General features: G+C 45.6%; 1 protein-coding gene across 1 annotated transcript in view; it reads left to right on the forward strand.

Moving 5' to 3' along the window:
- Positions 1 to 21,512, forward strand: part of large2 (LARGE xylosyl- and glucuronyltransferase 2) — a 77,283-nt gene that overhangs the window by 10,707 nt on the left and 45,064 nt on the right. Inside the window, exon 2 of the mRNA XM_030415269.1 lies at positions 16,021 to 16,123. The gene's annotated coding sequence lies outside the window, so the exon portion shown is untranslated. The remainder of the gene's footprint in view (positions 1 to 16,020; positions 16,124 to 21,512) is intronic.

The raw sequence follows: 21,512 nt of genomic DNA on the forward strand, positions 1-21,512 counted from the left end.
AATCTTTTAGTTTAACTGTAAAATTCAAAATTGGCAAATTGTGCGAGCTGCTCCTGCTGGGACCTGCAGGAGGCGAGCGTGTGGTCCTGCTTGTGTACCATTTATTGTTCTGTGAGTTTGAAGTCGTCTGTTTTCTGGAGGTTATTTTGCAGATCTCACACAGAAACACTTTGATCGTCCAGTTCAGCACATTGCTGTCGGAGTTGTTGGAGTTGTTGGGGGTGTTTTGGTCCTAATGGCCTGTGTCCAACATGTGGCTTCTCAACATGCCCCTCACATTAACACGGCCTGAGTGGGGCTGTCGGGGGCTGGGGGAGGCTGGGGGAGGCCGAGGGGGGACGAGGGGGGACGAGGGGGACTCCTGCAGGGCAGTATGAATGGAGGATCATGGAGAGGAGGCGTTGGGGCGGGGGTAAGGTGTTTTAGCCTCAGGAGGTGTCGGCTCTCTTCGTGCCGGCTCTTTTGTCCCCGCCGCCGGCCTCTTCTTATTCAGATCGTCTGTTAGCGGGTGTCAGGAACATTAACTCTGCCCCCTCACATGGATCTGTGCTCCTCTGGCTGCTCGACTGTTTCTCTGCTGAGGCTCTTGAGGTAAGACCTGAACCCTGGAATCTGACCTTTTTAGTTTTGTTTCTGTGTCACAGATATTGATTTTGCACAGTTTTCAGTTCATCTGTGATGTGCCGGCTGCAGGCAGCAAAGATATGAGAGGGAAGCATGAGGCCAAGATACTGAGACCAGGAGAGAGACCAGGAGAGAGACCAGGAGAGAGACCTGTGTGTCATACTGGACTAGATGTGTTTCAGACTGGACTAGATGTGTTTCAGACTGGACTGGATGTGTTTCAGACTGGACTGGATGTGTTTCAGACTGGACTAGATGTGTTTCAGACTGGACTGGATGTGTGTCAGACTGGACTGGATGTGTTTCAGACTGGACTGGATGTGTTTCAGACTAGATGTGTTTCAGACTGGACTGGATGTGTTTCAGACTGGACTGGATGTGTTTCAGACTGGACTGGATGTGTTTCAGACTGGACTGGATGTGTTTCAGACTGGACTGGATGTGTTTCAGACTGGACTAGATGTGTTTCAGACTGGACTGGATGTGTTTCAGACTGGATGTGTTTCAGACTGGACTAGATGTGTTTCAGACTGGACTGGATGTGTTTCAGACTGGACTGGATGTGTTTCAGACTGGACTGGATGTGTTTCAGACTGGACTGGATGTGTTTCAGACTAGATGTGTTTCAGACTGGACTGGATGTGTTTCAGACTGGACTAGATGTGTTTCAGACTAGATGTGTTTCAGACTGGACTAGATGTGTTTCAGACTGGACTAGATGTGTTTCAGACTAGATGTGTTTCAGACTGGACTGGATGTGTTTCAGACTGGACTGGATGTGTTTCAGACTGGACTGGATGTGTTTCAGACTGGACTGGATGTGTTTCAGACTGGACTGGATGTGTTTCAGACTGGACTAGATGTGTTTCAGACTGGACTGGATGTGTTTCAGACTGGACTAGATGTGTTTCAGACTAGATGTGTTTCAGACTGGACTGGATGTGTTTCAGACTGGACTGGATGTGTTTCAGACTGGACTAGATGTGTTTCAGACTGGACTGGATGTGTTTCACAGATTGAAGAAGACTTCTGCATTAAGTTTTGGATCTTTTTTGCAGTTGAGGAGCTTCACACAAGACTTAATAGTTCCTGAGGGAAGGATGGAAGATGTCTTTTAGAGCTGTCGACTGAATCGGATATAAAATATAACAAAAACCAACACAAAGGAAGTTCTGAGGCCGAGAGTGTTAGAACCATTTATACCTGAGAGAGAGTCATGTTGTAGTGTTCAACTGGCTGAGATCTGTGGGTCAGCTCTCACGCCTGATTGGCTAAAACGTTTTAAAAGCTGTTTCATGTTGTTTTTCTTTTAAAGAAGCTTAAGTGAACTTTGTGGAGCTGCAGCAACACGTGTCAGCTGATCTGAACTTTACTCCATACGAACATGTTGTTGAGTGTTTTCGGTCAGTTCTTCGGATGTTTGTGGTATCTTGTGTTCTTAACGAGCCGTTTCTTGCTTCATGTCCACGGCTGAACAGATATCTGGAGGCCATGTTCCACAATCACGAGGTGGCAAGACTTAATTCCAGCAGATTTTTGTCTTTGTATTTTGTAATTTTGCGTCATAAATTCACGATGGCAGAGTGAAGAGGAGACGCATCCTGTACCTCTGGAATAGTTGTTAAATCCTCTTATTATGTAGAAAACCAGACAGGTAAAATAAAATGTGAGATATGTTAAATGAGATTTTGATAACTTTGATCTTCTGCATGTTTTTCTGTGACTTGAAACACATCCATCCAGTCCGGTCAGAGTTTATGTCAAAAGGGAATTTTGTTCCTGTGTTTGGTGAATAACATTCAACCGGAGCGACAGACACAAAGTATACAGGAACAATATTTATAAAATCTGTTTTAAAGTATTTCTAACATCTCTTATTGAGTTGAATATTCCAGGATCACTCTGTGCACCAGTGTTGAAGACTAATTCCTTCAAAATAACATATATAGAGGTTACTGGCATCATTTTTCACTTGTTAATAATTGATGCATGAAATGTAACTCTGATATCGGCTGTGGTGAAACAACATCCCGCGTGGCTGTCGTCTCAGAAGGAAGTGGAATTCTTTAGGATGTTATTTCCACAGACGGCTGGTTTCATGTGTGAGCTGATCTGTGATCAGGCTCACAGCGGCTCTAACCATCCGTGCAGCTCTATAATTTACTTTGCAGACTGATAATCACGCTTTCTGTCCGTTGGGACGGCTGGTATTATTGTTGGACAGGGTGACGGCTCCCTGTCAGCTGTGGATGATCTCTGACGGAGGTGTCGGATGGAAAATGTGGCATTTTGTTGGGATGTGAGAAAAAGCACAACCAGACGTTTGTTAATGAAGTGACTGAGTGTTGTGTTGGTGAGTTTCTCTGCAGATGAATGATTGTAGTGAGTAACTGTGACGCAGGTGTTAATGAGTGATGCTGTGCCTGTTAGCACTGCAGGCAGACTGGACTGAAACACACGCTCTTTAGATGGAGTCAGCCGGGTGGATGAACACTTTCTGTAGCTCAGGCGTCGCGTGGTTCAGCCCAAATGTTGAAAAAAGCTGCTGAGTCCTGGTCTGAATCCCGGGAGAGGACTCGTCATCCTTCCTGTGCGTCTCCGTCTTGTCTCTGCTCGTCAGTCCTGCCGGAGCTGAACTTTGCTCCCAGCATGCCTTCATCGTCCCCTGATTGACAGCTCCAGTCCTGACCGGGACATTCAGCGTGACAGCTGATGATGGATCAGCTGGAGACGATGCGTTTGTGTGTGATTCAGCCTTTTGTGACAGCGCTGGTCCGCTCTGTTTCCTCTCCTCACATCAGGGTTTGATACGTGGCTGATACGATCGCCTGGACCGACGTCGATCACGTGGTTCTGTCTGTTATAAGAGATGAATCAGAAGATGGATTTAACAATGTTTCATTAATTCATGACTCATGAACGTATTGTGTTCTTATTTCACTTCACACCAGGCAGTAATATCAGTATTTATGTCTGATAATCTTTAATCAACATCCTGAATATTGTACAAAGACAGAATATTAATAGTGGTGTAGACCAACACATCCTCCAGCGGGTCGCTGGGCTCCAGTTATCGGGGATCGCTCCACTTGGCCTCCTTGGAGAAGTTAAGACCAGGATGCTGAAAAGAAAGGCTCAGACCAAACATCAGATTCTGTTCTGGTTGTTAAACAGCGGACCAGCTCTTACAGTCCACATGTGTTTTGTCTTTAAGACTGCGTACGAGCGTGTCACCTCGCCTGTGATCACGAGCTCTGCGAAGTGATTGAAAGAACGAGACAGCAGCAATGAGCAGCTCCTGAGGTTTTCCAGGCTCGACCAGGGCAGAACCAGAACTTGTTGAGGGGATTATATATCTGATCTGACCCGGGTACGCCTGTGGATCCTCCGGACGTCGCTGGGGAGAATCCTGCACATGAGTTGGCAGATCAGCAGCTGTTTGTTTTCTAGGATGACGACAGAAAGTCAAGTTTGTCCGTCCAGTTCATGAAGGTGAGCCGGTGAAGTTTCGGGTTCAGAACCCGTGTTTTCTCTCCTCTCCGCTGCATCAGTGATGATTTCCATTCTTTGCCTTTAAAGTCTGAGCTAATGAATATCATGAATATGAAGAAACCTCCTCCCTCCTCATCTTGTCTCTCTTCTTAATGAATTATTTGATCTTTTCTCTCTGCTCACGAGCTGAATGTAAAACATTTAGCTGGATCATTACTCATTCATTCATGCGAGCTCTCGGTGCAGACGAGAGATGAAACGCTGATGTATGATCGTAGCTGGACGACGGTGTTTTTAATATGAAGTGGGTAAAATCATTTTCACAGACGGAGAGGAATCTCATTAACAACACAAGAGGTGACAAGTGAGTGATAACTGTGATCCTGAGCTGTTAACAAGGCAGCGAGATGTCGGTAATATCAGTTCAGATATTCATGATTTTACTTTGTGCTGCGACAACCTTTAAATCTGACAGCGTTCAGCTCAGAGAGAAAAGAGAGAAATGTTTCTTCTTCTTCTTCTTCTTCTTCTCCTCCTTCTCCTTCTTCTTCTTCTTGTGTCCTGCGCTGGTTGTGGACAGGAAGCGGGCCGGATGCAGCTGGAGGCTTCGTCCTCACAGACTCAGTCAAACTTTGATGGTGTTTCCAAAAAGCTGCTCAACTCGATCCTTTAAATGTCTGCCAGGACGTCCCAGAGGACTTTATTTGTGTGTGTGTACATGTGACGGAGGCTGACTGGAGGTTTTACATGTTGTTACTAATTTAGATGAAGTTGATGATAACTCTGATTGCAACAGCTTCAGTGTGAATATGTTCTGGTGTCTCTGCTCGTCTGTGACAGGAAACTAAATATGAGTTGTGGACAAAACAAGAAATTTGTGGACTTTGGAAACACTGATTGACATTTTTTATTACATTTGTCATTATTGTTGTCGTGTAGATCAAACTAGAGCTGACTGATGATCTGTTATTGGGGCAAACGCTGATATCAGGTAATACAGAAACTCAGCTGGCGATATTTCAGATTTACAATCATTCCTAATGTGTTTGAGGAACACGGGGGACAAAAATGTGTAACAGAAACACTAAAAATAAGGTTTTATATCAGAACATTTCAGACTACATATGTGCTGATATCATATATCTGTGATGAGCTAATATCTGCCGATGATATCAGCCAATCAATATATCAGTCAGGCTCCAGAATCTTACAGGAAATATGATCATTAAATCTGAGATGTGTGAATGTCCTTGAATGCTCCGCCCACTCTGATGATGTAACGCGGTGATGGATCGTCTCTCTGCAGGATCAATCCAGCAGGTTTATTACTTTATTTTATTTTTCATTAATTTTGTCGGCAAAGGTCCGAAACAGATTAAACTCCCAGCGTATAAACTCAAAATAAGATAAATGTGAGATATGAAGCTGCTCTCACTGTTCACGGTTTGTGGGTTTATTAAACACTCGTATTATTATATAAGTGATCATTTTAGATAAAAGAGGAGGTTTATGTTTCTGCAGCTCAGTCCGGAGCTTTCAGCTGTGTCTCCTCGTCGTCCTCAATAGAAAAAACAATGTTTGTGAGGTCGTGAAGGAACGTTGATGCTCACTCGATCTTCTGTCAGAATGTTTTCTTACCTTACAGCCACATTAAGTTAAATACACCAGGTTTCATCCACCTGAACAACTTTATATCAACCCCTCACGTCCTGCTGTGGTCCTGATCCGGGGTGACACACAGCAGCAGAGAGAGAGAGGATGCTGAGTCAGGGTGAAGAAGTGACGGGAGGAACTGAGGAGGAGGAGGAGGAGGAGGAGGTGAAGAAGAGGGAGAGAGACTGTTTAATATTTCAGGAGGGTGGACGAGGAGCTGCAGCTCTCTGTGGGTCAGAAGAGACTTCAACCTGAAGGGAGTTTAAGAAAGTTGGAGAAAGAAAAGTCGCTCAGGAGGTCAGAGAGCTCGGAGTCATCAGGAGGAGGAGAGGAGGACTTTATATCATCAGGAGGAGGAGAGGAGGACTTTATATCATCAGGAGGAGGAGAGGAGGACTTTATATCATCAGGAGGAGGAGAGGAGGACTTTATATCATCAGGAGGAGGAGAGGAGGACTTTATATCCTCAGGAGGAGAGGAGGACTTTATATCATCAGGAGGAGGAGAGGAGGACTTTATATCATCAGGAGGAGGAGAGGAGGACTTTATATCATCAGGAGGAGGAGAGGAGGACTGTATATCATCAGGAGGAGGAGAGGAGGACTTTATATCATCAGGAGGAGGAGAGGAGGACTTTATATCATCAGGAGGAGAGGAGGACTTTATATCATCAGGAGGAGGAGAGGAGGACTTTATATCATCAGGAGGAGAGGAGGACTTTATATCATCAGGAGGAGGAGAGGAGGACTTTATATCATCAGGAGGAGGAGAGGAGGACTTTATATCATCAGGAGGGAGGAGAGGAGGACTTTATATCATCAGGAGGAGGAGGAGAGGACTGTTGTTGGACTGAAACACTCAGACGTTGGGCTGATAGATGCATCGATGTGATTGATAACAGACAGAATTAAACAGTTTGAGGGTTTCTGTCTTCACATCATCCACCTCTACACCAACATGATAGATGCACCTCCCTGATATATATTCAGGATATCTGCTGGTCTGACCTGATAACGTCGTCTCTTGTTGAGAAGCTGTGTTGGACGTGGACGAGTCATGTGACGGTAGATCTAATCTGAACTGTGGAGCTTTGAAACGGTCGTATTTAGACATGACGCAGACTTTTAGTCTCAGTTCAGGTCGTACTTTAGGCGGAGTTATTTCCAGAAGCAGCTGTAGTGAACTTTACTTTTCCACTTAGAGTGATGAAGGAAGTGATGACGTCGCCCCATAAAGACTCCCACATAACTCCACTTATAGCTCTCCCTGACTGATTGACCTGAACGCTCCGGATTAATGTACATGAAGATGCACTCTGCTGCGTACCTGCCAGCAGAGCTCTCTCTTTAAAAGGCCTTTTCCTCTTCAGTTCAAACTGGATCTACAAGTGTTCTCCTCCTGTATTTATAGAGCTCTCTGTGTGGGACGGGGCTCAGGTGGTGGATGTAACCGAGGACGGAGTGTGTGATGTGGTTATGAGTCGTGACTCTCTTACCTCGACATGTTTGTCTCTGTGAACCGCGGGCGAAACGTCCTCGTTATCTCAGTCGTGCCATCGAACGGCGTCTCGATCAGGAAGTGACTTGCAGCTAATGAACCCGAGGAGACGAGGCGTGGCACCGGGCCGACCAGCTGAAGCTAAACATGAGCAACAGAAGAGAGGGAGGAAGTGATGGAGGAGAGAGGAGAAGGGTGGAGGAGAGATAAAAAGCGAGATAATGTTTTAGACTTTCTTGTAAAAGCGGAAACACGAGCCGTTAATCTTGTTCATAAATAATGCAGCGTCCATTTAGCCGACGCTCCTGAACTCAGCGCCCGGAGAGAAGTGGGCCGCTGAGTGATCCACAAACAGCTCAGAACTTTCTGCTGCTCTGACCTCATCTCTGCAGGAGACGTCTGAGAGTCCATCAGCGGAAGTTCATCAGAAAATCACGAGTAACAAAACTGATTTTGTCTCGGAGGGATTTACGATCTGTGTGACGTATTTTGGAGCGTAACGTGATGCAGATTTGACACAATCAGAAGTATTTCAACATGAGTTTCTTTGTCATCATGATGGATCCTCGTCATAAATGTCCCCAGTTGTGTTTGAACTGGACTCTAAGGTCACGGTTGGTGGTTGGTTGGAGTTGTAACCTCTGAGATGGTGCAGTGTCGCGTTTGAAGTCAACAAAAAGACAAAAGACTGACATGTTTACATTCGTTCTTCTTCTGCAGTTTCGACCTCGTTGTCAGCAGAAATGTTGGCATTTAAATTTCTGCACACCACAGACAGACTGTAAGTCTCACATTGTGACACTGCTGTGTTTAAAGTCCGGTTAGGTTTCAGCACAGAATCCACTTGGTTTGGAAAATATCACAACGTCTCTTTTGAAATATTCAGGCTCAGGAAAGTTAAACCCCGTCCTGAACAGTGGTCACTATGATAATGTTGAACATATCTGTTAACGATGCTGTTTTATTGTGGTGACGTTGTTAGCTTTGCTCTGTTGTGTTCATCTTTATTTGGTTATTTGTGTTTCATCACTTCATCTATAGAAGATTTAAATCTGTGTCTCCAGACGTCTTGATTTGTCCGAGACTAAACGATGAAACATCTCATCGACTGTCGGGACGTTCGGACACGTGATGGTTTGTTGTAGAAGGCGTCGAGTTCTCCTGAAGAGAAAAGCTTCGTACAGCCGGCAGCTTCAGTGTGTGACTTCCTGTTCAGAGGTTTCCTGAGTGCTGATTGGAGGTTAATCTGTGTGTAAACATCCAGTGTGTGTGTGTGTGTGTGTGTGTGTGTGTGTGTGTGTGTGTCACTTCAGCTGGCAGCTGTTTGTTCAGCAGAGAAAACAAGAGAGGACGTGTGAAGACCAGAATCAGTCAGAGATCTGTTGGAAGAGGAGAGACTTGTTGAAGTTGATCACCACACAGACGTGATCGAACGCTTCACATTATTTTAAATGTTTTATTTAGATTTTGTGTCTAAAAGCAAAAAAAATTACTTTGTGAGTTTAAACGTTTGAGTTTCTGCATTTCTGCAGTTTTAGTTTGAAATGAGAAGTCTTCAGATCGTCTGTCGATTTAAATAACGACATTATTAATGAGTGTTATTTAAATTGGCAGCACGTCGGTCTCCAGTGATCTGAATCGCTGATCTGGTCTGATCCGTTTGGACCGAGGAGCTGTTGGTCAGAAGTGTCACCTTCACAGAGAAAAGTTCTGTTGAGTCTCACGAGAGAACATCGTCCTCGCTTCACTCTGCCGGGTTCTGGCAGCACAGCACCAGATGTGAATCACATCTGTGTCCAACAAGGCTGCCAGGTTTGGATCTGGACCAAAGTGGGCTCAGCCGTGGGCCGGCGTTGGCACCGGTACCAGGCAGGTGAACTTGAAGCGGTTATTCCACGTCATTGATCTGGCACCATGTGTTGGATTCAGACCGCCGGTGGGCCGAACCGCTTTGGCTCTCTGACTGTTTGTATCTTTACTAATTTACCAAAGTAGTTTCTGAGCAAAATAACGTAGTTAAAAATAGACGACTGTGTAAACACAGAGAGAAATACAAGTTAAATTAAACATCAGGCTAAAAATGAAATGTTAACGACGTTGACTCTCAGCTGTTGAGGGTTTATAGCTGGTTTCAACTGACAAATGTACATATGAGTGTTCCCAAATGTACCCGGATGAAAAGTACTTGAGGAAAAGTATGTTAGTAAATGTACTTAAAAATCAAAAGTACACATGAACACACACACACTCACACACACTTCAGTCAACAGCCTGAATAATATAATACAATAATAGTCTCTATCATGAAAATAAGCAGGCGGGCCTGAGCTGAGTGTCCTGGGTGTAGCAGCGGTGTAGCGGCGGTGTAGCGGCGGTGTAGCGGCGGTGTAGCAGCGGTGTAGCGGCGGCGATGTAGCTGGGATATCTGTGAGGCGGGTGGTGTAATGGAGCGCGGAGCGATGCTATCATGGCCTCATTATTCTCCACCGCTCGCTCCCAAATACTCTGCCGACTCCACCAGTTACTGAAGCAGCAGAGAGAGCGAGTCGACGGGTTAATCGTGCATGCAGAGTGTGTGTGTGTGTGTGTGTGCGTGTGTGTGCGTGCGTGTGTGTGTGTGTGTGTGTGTGTGTGTGTGTGTGTGTGCGTGTGTGTGTGTGCGTGTGTGTGATTTCTGTATTTTGGAAGTTTTACTCTTAAGTTTCACCAATTTATTGTTGTTTTTTGGGTAAATTTAAAAAGCATTAATGTTAAAATAATTCAGACGTTGAAGCAGCTCTTCCTCCTTCGGTGAAAACACTTTCTGCTCCGTCGTCGTCGTCGGGAGCTTCTTTACTCTGAACTGTTCTGTCGTCTGACGGCTGCAGAAACATCAAATCTTTGTGTGGTTTTGTATAAAATCAACAGACTCCTTTTCATGAAGTGCAGATGTTTTCCAGGGCTGATGAGCTTCACCTCAAAGACAGCAGCATGCCCTCCCCCCTCTCTCTCTCTCTCTCTCTCTCCCTGCTGTATGCCAGTCAGGAGAAGTGTAGTCGAAGCTTTTAACCCCCCTCTGCTTTCCCTCCACTTCCCACCAAAGCCAGAATCCCTCCCTGAGTCCCTAAACTCATCTAAAAATCTTTCTTATCTCAGCTCCTCCTCTCAGTTTCCCCCCAGCAGCAGCAGCAGCAGCAACATCCTGTTTCTCTTTCTACTGTACTGAGAATTCAAGAATTCACAACCTGAATTCACCCCAAAGTCTAAACCAGAGTCCCGGCAGGCGCTTCACAGCAAACATGCTGAGAATACATCAGCAGCCCTGCAGCATCTCAGCGCTTCAGCCTGTTTGTCCGGGTGAGAGAGACGCAGGTCGACCTGCAGGTAACAGCCCTGAGGTGTGTTCAGGTGCTGCAGGGAGAGCAGGGAACCTGGAGGGCATGTAGACCAGGACCCTGCAGTGAACCGGTGGAAGGGTCGGAGGATCTGAAGACTGATCAGAGGCGACTTTGTGCTCGTTTGTCTGTAACATCACTCTCAGATGTTGGTGTCGAGGGATGTGGATGGAGACAATCGTGCATATAGTTTATAGTTCATGGATGTGTGTCTGTGAAGATACACTCCTCAGACAGGAGTCGTGGGTATGGATGCATAGATGTGCATGGATGGATGGCTAGATGTGTTAGCTTAACATCTGCATCTTCATGCTAACGTTAGCCGTGTTAACATGTTAGATAATGTGTGAGTGACACACGCAGAGCTTAATGATGAACTTTATAACTTCTCCAGGAGAAATAAACGTGTCTGTCCTGTTGGAATCGAGTCTAAATGCACGTCACCGTGTTGCTGCGTGTTTATTCATTCATATACTGATATTTATATATTTATATATTTATTTATGTATTTGAAGCAGCAGCTCTTGATTATTCTCGATGTGTGCTCACGTGGTGCAGCTCTGAACACGACCTCACACTTCACTTTCCAGTCAAACTGTCGTCTCTGTTTTACACATCAGTGTATCTGGAAGATAATTAAGTATAGTTTGTAAGAATATTAATGAAACGATCGTGTCAGCGCTCGTTTGATCTTAATGGTAGTATTTGTAAGTACAACCTACAGCTGATCAAACTGTCTGACACGGAAATCTGCAACAGATGAAGCTGCAGAGACAAAATGAGTTGAAGTGAGAAAACACGTTAACACTTCAGACATTTTTGTCGACAAAAAACAGGCTCGAACTGTGAAGGGTAAGAATGACTAGAATGTGACTGAATCTAAAATGGCTGCCAGCTGTTGGAGCAGCTCTGCAGCTCGTTGTGGACTGAAGCTGATGTTCAGACAGAATCAGAACCGGGCTTCTCGTGTGTCTGCGGTCCGTCTGTGCCGTCAGTATCTGATTGTTGTCTCTGTTTGTGGATCGTTCCCTTTAAACTATTTAATTATTTTGAACCCTTTCAAGCGGCTGCACCTGCAGTCAGATCCCACGTGACGTTTGTGTCACGCTGATTTGAAAAGTCTCACATCACAGTGCTGATTGTCAGAGCTCCACCACAAAGCTGCTAATTGGCTTTCGGTCCATGCAGTGTGACCTGTGACTGTTTGTGATGAAGTTACTGCAGTTTTAAGTGTTGTCTCCTCACGAGGTGCTGACATGTCGTCACCGGCCCGTCTTTGACTTCTTCATGTGTTCTCGCCTGGTTCCATGAATGAATGATGTCTGTCCAACTGCCGCAGGATGGAGAACAGAACTCAGGAAGTTGTTTTGAGCTGCACTCTCAGTGTTTGGTTTGTCCATTCTGGGCTCCTGTAGAAACACGGTGGTGTGCATCATCTGCAGTTTAAATATAACAAATCAGGTTTCAGTCAAATATTTGATGTGTTTTTCACGTGCCACAATTATTTTGGATGGATTAATTGTGTTAAATATGGACATATGTGGCACATTTCTTTAGTGATTACAATCAAACACTCTTGAGTCAGGTAATGATGAAGGATCAATAAACTGGGGGTACCTTATCTCCCTGTCAAACTGTAGTTTGAATCCATAATGACCTAATTTTAATTTAATGATCCTGTTCGGTGTGCAAGCAGAGTTTTCAGCCACGTGACAGCTGACTCTTCATATGGAAATTCAAACTAAATCAGAAAATCAATACACGACTACGTTCTCAGGTTGGACAGCTGTTTAAGTCGTGATGATATTCATGATTATCCTGATAATCGATATTAACCACAAGCAACTTATCCTGAGCTGTTTTTTTTTAATCACAAACCACAATAGAATCTTCTATCGTCTCGTCTCTGTTCCTGCTGCTGAGCCGTAACAGCGACGCTCTCATGTTAAAGCAGAACTGATAAACACCAGATCAGATCGGGCTTCTCTGATCCCCGTCCTGTGATTACTGTAAACAAGTTTCCTGTAAACATCATATACAACTCAGTGCAGTGGATTTGTTCACTGTGAACACGACAGTCTTCATCTCATCGTCTCGTCTCTGCTGAAAGAAGGAATCTTTTCTTTCATGCACATGTAGGGAACCTTCCATGTTCCATTCATCCTGCAGGAGTGTGTGTGTGTGTGTGTGTGTGTATGTGTGTGTGTGTGTGTTAAACTGTTTTAAACCTTTAACACGATAACGAGCAGTAATCTCTTTACTGCTGTAAGTAGAGTGAAGTAATCAGATTACTGCAGAGCATGTCGATGGATGTGAGTCTGTCCTGATTCTGTTTACTGCTAACTAAGACAAAAACAGAAAGAAAGAATGAGATTATCCTCACTCACAGTGGGCAGGGCTGTGTTATGGGTGGGTGGCTGCCTCCCCCTCCTCCCCCCTCCCTCCCCCCTCCCTCCCCCAGGTCGTATTGAGCAGCTTTAATGGCTGCTGTTGTTTCACACTACGAGCCAATCTGGCTGTGCTCCTGGAGCCATCAGAGGGCTGTTAGCACACAAACAACAGCAGCACTCCCGCTATCAGCTGCAGTAAAAACAGCCCGAGACCTCCTGCAGGTCGGGATGACTCCAGCCCCCCCGCTCACACCCCGTTTGATGTGGATGCAGATTAGACTGTCGGCATGCGTGCTGAGGGTTTGTTACAGGCTCTGGCTCGGATTGGGCTCCGGGGCAGAGATTCTGACGGGCGTCATGTCGCCTCCCTCTGTTGTGTACGGCTGCAGAGAGGAGCTGCCATCTGGACGGAGTGCAGCGAGCGCCAGGGAGGACGAAATAAAGACAACACTCTCTTTTTGTGGAGGTTTTCTGACTTCTTGCTTCACTCCACCCATCTGCCTCTCTGCACCCCCACCAGAGCTGCACTGCACACTGCTACCCTCCCAGAAGTGAACTGGAGTGAAGCTGCAGGCCTGGAGTGAAGCTGCAGGCCTGGAGTGAAGCTGCAGGCCTGGAGTGAAGCTGCAGTCCTGGAGTGAAGCTGCAGTCCTGGAGTGAAGCTGCAGTCCTGGAGTGAAGCTGCAGTCCTGGAGTGAAGCTGCAGGCATGGAGTGAAGCTGCAGTCCTGGAGTGAAGCTGCAGTCCTGGAGTGAAGCTGCAGTCCTGGAGTGAAGCTGCAGGCATGGAGTGAAGCTGCAGTCCTGGAGTGAAGCTGCAGTCCTGGAGTGAAGCTGCAGTCCTGGAGTGAAGCTGCAGTCCTGGAGTGAAGCTGCAGGCATGGAGTGAAGCTGCAGGCCTTGAGTGAAGCTGCAGGCATGGAGTGAAGCTGCAGTCCTGGAGTGAAGCTGCAGTCCTGGAGTGAAGCTGCAGTCCTTGAGTGAAGCTGCAGGCCTGGAGTGAAGCTGCAATCCTGGAGTGAAGCTGCAGGCCTTGAGTGAAGATGCAGGCATGGAGTGAAGCTGCAGGCATGGAGTGAAGCTGCAGGCATGGAGTGAAGCTGCAGTCCTGGAGTGAAGCTACAGTCCTGGAGCGAAGCTGCAGTCCTTGAGTGAAGCTGCAGGCCTTGGATGAAGCTACAGGCATGGAGTGAAGCTGCAGGCATGGACTGATGCTTTACTCCACACGTGTCACAGCGACATTCAGGGATGTTTTTAACTGTGAGAGTTCAGTGGTCCAGTTCAGTTCTGGTGCTGTCAAAATACTGGAATTTCTGACTTTGTTATTATACCTTGAAAAATATTCACATCTGATACCATGGTGGAAAACTGCCTTCACATTGTGGGAATAAAACGTCAGATTTTTAATAAAAGATAAAAATAATAAAGCGTTTGTACTGTGTGTTAAATACAGCGACATCTAAGTTTAGTGTCAAGAGAAAAGAGCGAGAAATACATAGCTGGAGTATCGATACTGCAAAAAATGTATATTCAAATAGTTTCAGATAATCAGTATTGATTTATGGATATTTTCATTGTTTCCTGGTGTTTCTTCAGTGTGAGGAAGCGTCTCTATTCCCTGTCACATAAAAATGTCTCGCTACCACGACACAGAGAGAAGATGTGGGCCATGCAACCTGTTCAGAATATCTTTGTGTTTGCTTTGTCCTCCCTTTGGCTCTAATGGCAGCAGCACGCACTGCAGCTGGCATGGACTCCACAAGTTAGTGTAAAATCTGCTGACTCATGTCAGACCAGCGTGATTTGACAGTGTTCCACAACGCGTCCTGTCGAGGTCAGGTGACTGTGGAGGAAGGTCCGTGTTTGGGCTCATTATCCTGCTGCAGTATAAATCCTCCTCCACAAGTCAATCCAGAGGGTGGAGCATGACCCTGGAGGACAGAGCGGTGATTCTCCTCCGTCAGGGTGGAGTCAGAAAACATCCTCATACTTGAATCTGTGGGTTTGAAACACTGTGGTTTCATTCTCTGTTTGTCTCCTCACATACACCCGTCTGTCGCTGACACTCATCTGTCACTGGGGTTCTTCATCAAATGGACCTTCTTTAATCCTCTACTGTGAAGTTCTGGTATTCCTTCGCCCACCTCATGTTGAGAAGTGGTTCAGAACCTGCTCCTCGTCCTCTGAGACACGACGAGACCGCCTTCTTCTGACGGGTGTTTGTTTGTGGTGTTTAGTAAGTAAGGTCTGTATCTGTGATGAGTCTGATCTGTTTCTATCTCTGTGAACTCAGCTTGATGTAATGATCACTTTGGTTCTGCCGGATCGTGCTTTGGATACAACTGATCCAGTTTCTGTAAAGTGTTGAACAGTTCCAGCACTTCCCTGTCAGAAACCTTTAATATAGTCATGATTTAACGCTGAGAAAGCTCCTCTCTGCTTACAGTAACAATCTCTTTGAGTATCTTCAGCTATTTATCACTGTGACAGATTTTCACACTGGCCCGTTTGGACCCGCTGTATTGGGCTCAGGCTCCTCGCTGTGTCCTGGCTGGTCCGGGTCATTTGATACAGAGTTGCCTCGTTTCGTCTCCACGTTTGTTTCTGTTGCCTTCATGCAGATTTCCAAACTGGTCTTTGTTGTGGCGGATTCAGTTGTTTTGTTCCAGTTTTGGTTCTGTGGTCTGAAATTCAGAACATCAGATCCCGTCACATTCTGCCATGTTCAGCTGACCCGTGAAGCCTGATGCAGAAACCCAGTTAAGAGTCTAACGATGGCAACAAGAGGAACATCTTGTGATTTGTCTTTGAACGGTTGAATTTCTGTCTCAGATGTTTGACTGACAGCTCGATTGATCTGCTCAGCAATAATCTCCATCCTGCGTTCTCTTTAAATGTGTTTTCATGCGATATCTTATATATGTTGTTGTTATCTGATAAGCAGCCTGTCACGCTGTATCTGTCATCTCATACCTGTTTATGTATCTACAGACTGGATTTTCTCCCGGAGGTCCCTGTTGGAGTCGTCGACTGCAACTGAGCAGCTTCTCCGTCACACTTCTTTCCCGCCCTGGGATTTACATCTACGAACCTGGTGAGGAACAAACGCTTTCTTCTCCGTGCTTCAAATGTCACACTTCTTCTCTTCCATGTGGTGTGTGTGTGTGTGTGTGTGTGTGTGTGGTTGTGTGTGTTTGTGTGGGAGCGTGACAAGGTTTTATTGTCTTGGAGGAAAACGACTTCATGTGAAGTGTAAAATCAGCCGCATCAAGTCAGGAACAGAAGCCGTGATGATACAGAGAGCTGTCGCGTTCCTTCTTTGTTGTCATTTCTTTGTGTTTACTTTGACACGTCTGCTCTTCTGATTATTCAGCGGCGTCTATAATGTGACACGAGACATGAGGAAGTAAAGTCTGAGCCATGTTAATTGGTTTCTAAGTGATTTAAGGTTTCCTTTTGTTATAGAAGCTGCAGTGGAAAATAAATCTGTTCCTGAAACATAACTCATGAGCCTGGAGTCTCATTCAGAGCAGGAAGATCTCTAAAGAAAGATCACAAACAGATCAATACTGCAGAATTAATATATGATCAATACTTGCTCAATAGAGGCAGTGCAGTGTTTCCCTGTGGTGTTACTGTAGGCGCAGTTAGCAGGGTTAGCAACAAGGCTATTGCTAGCAGCCTGGTTCTGGCCCAAAGCAAAAAACAACCGCAAGAATCCCAGTTGAATCCAGAAACCCTGATCCCAGTGCTGTGATACGTTCTGTTACTTACTGATCTAGTAAAAGCACTCTGGTTCTGAAGCGTCTCATGTCCCGGAGTCCCCAGTGTAAAGTTTCCACACTAGTAACTGAGGAAAACATGCCTTTAATTGTTTGTTTGTGCCAGAACTCAACTTCATTTTCCCAGAAACAAGTCCGGCCTGGTGGCAGAATGAACAGCGTAACGAAAGCAAGCTAATAGGGAACTGATATTTAGTCGGATGGTGACACTTTTCTTCAGTCGCTTCACGGTGCCATCAGCATTTACCTCAGAATGAGAAGTTAAAGCCAAATATTTGGGCCGGTCGGAGCGACGGACGATGTTTAAAGTCAACTTCTGGAATTAACAACTCTGTAACTGACATATTTCTTCGATTAGACCACCACAGTTTCTGCGTCTGAATTACATGAACATGACACACTGTACGTGACAGTGATAACACAATGTCCTGAACTGTCAGATAAGAGATCAGCTTCAGGTGGTGGAAGTCTGCAGGGTTTGTTTCTTTTTAATAAAAATGTCACCAGCTGTGATATTTGCTGTCGGCTGCAGTCGATTTGTTCAAACACATCAGACTTAATGAGCAGCAGAGCAAACGGGAAGCAGTCAGAGACGGATCTCACTGATGAAGTGTTCAGGAACCGGCTGACTGACCGGATTATACTTCGTTTTATAGAATTATATGAACGTTTTATGGAGGTTCACTCACAGCTGATCGGTGAGAAGTATCAGAAGGATTTTCACTTGAAGCCGTCTTATGTTCATGTTCAGTAATATTTAAAGATCTTTAGTCTCACATGAAGCCCAGATCTTGTTGTGTTCTCCTGGTCAGTCTTAGACGAGGATGGATGTGAGCTGTAGGCGTACGCTCGGTTGGATTTCCTCTGGGAGACCTGCAGTCGTGTCGGACCGTATGAACACTCATCCTGCGTAGGAGAAACTGAGCTGCTCTTCATCAGAGGTGGAAAGTTAACCAGACGCAGCCGGTCCTCAAAACCAAAACACAACGAACACACGTCCAATGACGCAGAAATATCTTCTTTGACTCATTACTGCCCCCTGAGGCCAGATAGGAGAAACTGTGACACAGATGGTTTGGGCTGAAATTTATAATTATTTCATTATTCTTTAATCTGACAGTTATTTTCCAGATTAATCGTTTGTCCATACGATATCAGAAAATGTTGAATAAATGCTCATCATACCTCCAGAGCCTAAAGTGACGGCTTGAAGTAGTTTCTTTGGTCCGGCCAACAGTCCAAACCCCCAAATCTTTTCATTTACTGTCAAAAATGACAAAGAAATCCTCACATTAAGAAGCTGAAACCAGACGATGTTTGCCATCGATGTCTTTTACTATCACAACCGGTCTGGCAGCTCCAGTTGGTACCAACCTGAGCTGTAGCTGCTGTGTTCGTCTGCCATCAGCCACAAGATGCAGCACTGAGACTGATCAGTATATAAATGTTTAGTAGTCTAGTTCTCAGACTCTGTCCGTCATTCAGAAACTGGAGAAGACGACGACCAAACCCTGGTTACATTTCATCAAATCACTGACTATATCTGGGAAACTACAAGTAAAATAATCAGGTTAGCTCGACGACGTGGTGTCTGTGCACAGTCGCTGTGAAACAATCAGCGTCTTCTTTTTTCACATCCATCAACGCGTTTTAAAATTTGGATGCAAACTGAGTGAACACCTTCAAATGCAGGATGAGTCATCAAGAGTCTAATTGTCTTCCAGGACATGATCAACAGCCTTAAGAGTCCCTATAAAATGTGGAATCAGCACTGATGTTTGACTTCATGGGAGTTTCAGGCTGTTGATTGACCGGTTGGTTTGGTAAATGTTTGTCGTGTTATCAGGACTGTTGAACACTGTGTGAACACGTGACCGGAGCCAAGAGACTTCATATCAAAGTGCACCAGGTGGGAATTGTGCTTCAGTTTCCTCCTCGACCGTCAGATTCCTCCCACATCCTCGCTGCTTTGTTGTACGCTCCCTGAAGACCTCTGCAGTGGCTTTGCTTCATTTTAGTCCTCGTTCAATTTAAAAAACACGATGCACACAGCGTCGACTCAGAGTCGGCTGCCTGCACGTCGTGTGTTCTCGTGTACGTTGCAACATCTACATGAAACGGAGTCGTTTGGGAGGCGCTGGGTGAGCGTTTTCATCCTGATCAGATAAAAAGAGGCTGCGGCGACTGATCGTCCTTCTTCAGTCCCGTGGCTGCTGCAGATTATTTAGAGTTCGGGAATAACTGGCTTCTGAAGTCTGTCACTGTGTGTGTGTGTGTGTGAGGCCTTTCGATCCCAGTTTAACCAAACATCTTGAACAAGAATCTCCCAGCTGATAAAGCAGACGTCGATAAAGTCCCAGTTATATTTGATCTGCTGTGAAGATGAAGGAGTTGAGCTCTGCGGGGTCTCGTGGTGCTTTTTCCGTCGGCACTTTCTGGCCGTGCTGAGTCAATCAGAGCTACACTTAATCATGTTTCCATTACCAGGAGAAGTGCAGAGTTTCACAGAGCCGGGCCTGAGATGGATCATCTCCAGAACAGGGCTGAAGCCCGACCGTCCGTTCCCCTCGTCGCCCCTCTGCTCAGCTCATATCTGTGAACGATACCAGAGTGAACAATTTTCTTAAAAATTGTTGAGCTCGCAGAAATGTTTCAGTTTTGTAGCTTCTGACTGAATCTGTGTTGTCTGAAGTCTAGTTTCTCTCCTGCGTCCCTGTTTGTTCTCTCAGATGTCGGCTGTGTTTCACTGTTTCAGGAGTCGTAACGGTACTGCTGCTGAAAACCCAACACATTTGTGAAGAATCTATTGTGAATAAAACATATGAATAACTGAATTATCGGTGCGTTGTTTGCAGTTATTCTTTGTTAATACTGCACGGAGGAAGACAGCTTCTCAAGACACGCGTGTCATCAGTTAAATACACACCTGCAGGTTTGCGTAAAGCGCAGACACTGTTTCATGTGGAGCTCTTGTTCTGCTGAGGGTCCAGCGGGCTGATTCCACCCGGCCTCTCCGCTGTGACCGGCACAGAGACGGTGTGGTTACCGAGGAAACTACAGCTCACAATCCGCTGCATCATCGTGGCAGCCAATCAGAGGCTCAGACTCCATAATAACAGCATACTGTGGCTGTCTCCGAGAGAAGCTTCTCCCTTTAGCTCGTATATTCTCAGAGTCATTTCAGTCGTTAATGATGAATGTGCGTCGAGTTTCCCGTCCTCTGCTTTCCTGATCTGCTCAGTGACCAGAAGCAGGAGACTCATATCCAAGTGCACCAGGTGGAAACTGAGCCTCAGTTTCCTCCTCAGATCTGTGACACTGTGGACGGTTGAATCTTTTCTCATTGCCAGAAGACTCATTTCCCTTTCTGGGTTTTTTCTGTGTGTTGTGTTGGACGTCTCAAATGTTTGGAGACACAGGAGACAGCAGAGAGCAGCAGGTCAGATGCTTCTGCTGTCAGGATCGTCCAGAATGACTCATGTGTCGTTACTAAAGTGATTCTGATCAGTCACCTCCATCACACGCCTGTTCCTACACCTGCAGCTCACAGGTAGTAAATTTATTCATTGGCAATATTAAATATATTGATTTGCTCAGCTTTAGATAGTTAAATCAGACCCTGTAGTAGACCTGTGTGTGTGTGTGTGTGTGTGTGTGTGTGTGTGTGTGTGTGTGTGTGTGTGTGTGTGTGTGTGTGACTGGCTGTCACCTTGTAAAAGCTCATTACAAGTCTTACAGGTCATCTGCAGCCGCGAGCTCATCAATCAGTCAGAGCTGTCGCATTTCTACACACACACACACACACACACTCTCACACACACACACACACACACACACACACACACACACGCACACACACACACACACACACTGTGATCTCCCTCACCACAGTTTGCAGGCTGAGGTGACCTGACTTAACCACAGGGCATGCACCCACAATGCCTTGCTCTCCCACTCCTAATCCCCTGACCCCTGACCCCCCCTCCTCCACACTCTGCCTCTGATTGGCTGAATGACAAACATTCGGGGCCATGTGATGTGCTGATAGGGCCGTCCGGGCCCCCGGGAGGCCGGAGGCTGCGTGTTTTAATGAGCCGGTGTTCCCAGGAGAGAGCAGGTCTCAGTCCTGAGGGGTCCGTCAGGGTCAGAGGTGACATACAGCCCCACATGACTGAACACAACAGTCAGTGTATTAAAGTTTAATGAAAGTGTAATGAATTTGAAAGTGACAGCAGGTTTCGATTTTGTGTGATCTGTGGAGGGAGGATCGGATTTTTCACCACCTTTGAGGAAACCTTTTTCTTTCTGGACGTTGAAAGATCGAAACAAATTCAACTGTCGCCTGAAGCAGCGACTTTAAAACTGTTATTAAAGGAGAAAGTCCACCAGGAACATCTTCTTTACTTTGTTTGACATTTAAGTTTTCGTTGGAGAGATCATAAAGAATCAATAAAAGGCGTCTTTCTTCAAAAGAAATGTAGATTTGTGACGAGCCGAGGAAGCTGAAGAGAAGCCGTGACGAGGTTTTCATTAAGCTGTCAGTTTTTATCAGATATTTTTTGATGGACAGAAGTAAAAACCTGCACTTTAAGATTATGTTAATAAAGCCACTAAATCTGAATTTCTGGATAAAAACACAAAACATGTCGATCAAAATTATTTCTGAATGAATTAAACCGCGAACATGAGACGGTTCGTGAG

Source organism: Sparus aurata, chromosome 4 (genome assembly GCF_900880675.1).
Source record: "Sparus aurata chromosome 4, fSpaAur1.1, whole genome shotgun sequence".
Taxonomy (NCBI): domain Eukaryota; kingdom Metazoa; phylum Chordata; class Actinopteri; order Spariformes; family Sparidae; genus Sparus; species Sparus aurata.